Source organism: Otolemur garnettii, unplaced genomic scaffold, assembly GCF_000181295.1.
Source record: "Otolemur garnettii isolate 467f Iridium unplaced genomic scaffold, OtoGar3 scaffold00050, whole genome shotgun sequence".
Taxonomy (NCBI): domain Eukaryota; kingdom Metazoa; phylum Chordata; class Mammalia; order Primates; family Galagidae; genus Otolemur; species Otolemur garnettii.
In genome coordinates, this window is record NW_003852445.1 from 9,863,620 (window position 1) to 9,865,076 (window position 1,457).

The 1,457-nt window shown below is 43.4% G+C and overlaps 1 protein-coding gene across 1 annotated transcript in view; it reads left to right on the plus strand.

Moving 5' to 3' along the window:
* The window catches only part of TMEM62 (transmembrane protein 62), a 44,348-nt gene that overhangs the window by 6,081 nt on the left and 36,810 nt on the right, over positions 1-1,457 (plus strand). The gene's annotated exons all lie outside the window — the stretch shown is intronic.

Below are 1,457 nucleotides of genomic sequence, written 5' to 3' on the forward strand. Positions count from 1 at the left end.
TCCGGGCTGGGGATTCGAACCCGCCACCTTAGGTGTACGTGGCTGGCGCCTTAGCCGGTTGAGCTATAGGCGCCGAGCCAACAGATAAAATTCTTATACTGTTTAAAAACTTCTGGTAATTTAGAAAAGGGGCCTTTCTATTTTTATGTGTGTGTGACAGATTCAGTTCGTTTTGTTTGTTTAGATTTTTCTTTCCTTTAGTTCCTTTTGTTTCACATGAAGGCCTATCTCATTTTATTGTACTTCGCAGATAACATGGTTTTTACAAATTGAAAGTTTGTAGCAACCCTGTGTCAAGCACATCTGTTGGTGCCATGTGCTCACTTTGGTCTCTGTGTCACATTTTGGTGATTCTCACAATATTTCCAACATTTCTTTTTTTCAGACAGAGTCTCACTTTGTCACCCTCTGTAGAGTAATGTGGCCTCATAGCTCACAGCAACCTCAAACTCTTGGGCTCAAAGGATTCTCTTGCCTCAGCCTCCCAAGTAGCTGGGACTACAGGTGCCTACCACAATACCTGGCTATTTTTAGAGATGTGGTCTCGCTCTGGCTCAGGTTGATCTGGAACCTGTGAGCTCAGGTAGTCCACCTACCTCAGCCTCCTAGAGTGCTAGGATTTCAGGCGTGAGCCACCACGCCCAATCTCCAAACTTTTGTCATTATCAACATATCTGATCTGCGATCAGTTACCTTTGATGTTACTATTATAATTGTTTTTGGGTACCATGAACTGTGCCCATATGTAGGTAAGATGGCAGTTAATAAATGTTGTGTGTGTTCTGACTGCTCCACCATTCTCCTATCTTTCTCCTTCTTCAGCCTCCCTATTCCTAGAGAAATGACAGTGTTAAAATTAGACTGATTAATAACCCTTCAGTGGCCTCACTGTGTTCAAGTGAAAGAAACAGTCTAACATCTCTCACTTTAAATCAAAAGCTAGAAATGGTGAAGGCATGTCAAAAGCTTAGATGGGTCAGTTTGCACCAGTTAGCCAAAATGTGAATGCAAAGGAAATGTTCTTGAAGGAAATGAAAAATACTACTTCAGTAAACATACAAATGATAAAGCAAAACAGCCTTCTTGCTGATATGGAGAAAGTTTGAGTGGTCTGGATAGACATTCAAACCAGCTACAACATTTCTTTAAGCCAGGCTGGGCATGGTAGCTCATGCCTATAATCCTAGCCCTCTGGGAGGCTGAGGCAGGTGAATCAATTGAGCTCAGGAGTTCCAGACCAGCCTGAGCAAGACGGAGACCCCATCTCTACTAAAAATACAAAGACTAGCTGGGTGTTGTGTCAGGTACCTGTAGTCACGGTTACTTGGGAGGCTGAGGCAAGAGGATTGCTAAAGCCCAAGAGTTTTGTTTTTTTTTTTTTTTTTTGAGACAGAGCCTCAAGCTGTCCCCCTGGGTAGAGTGCCGTGGCATTACAGCTCACAGCAACCTCCAACTCC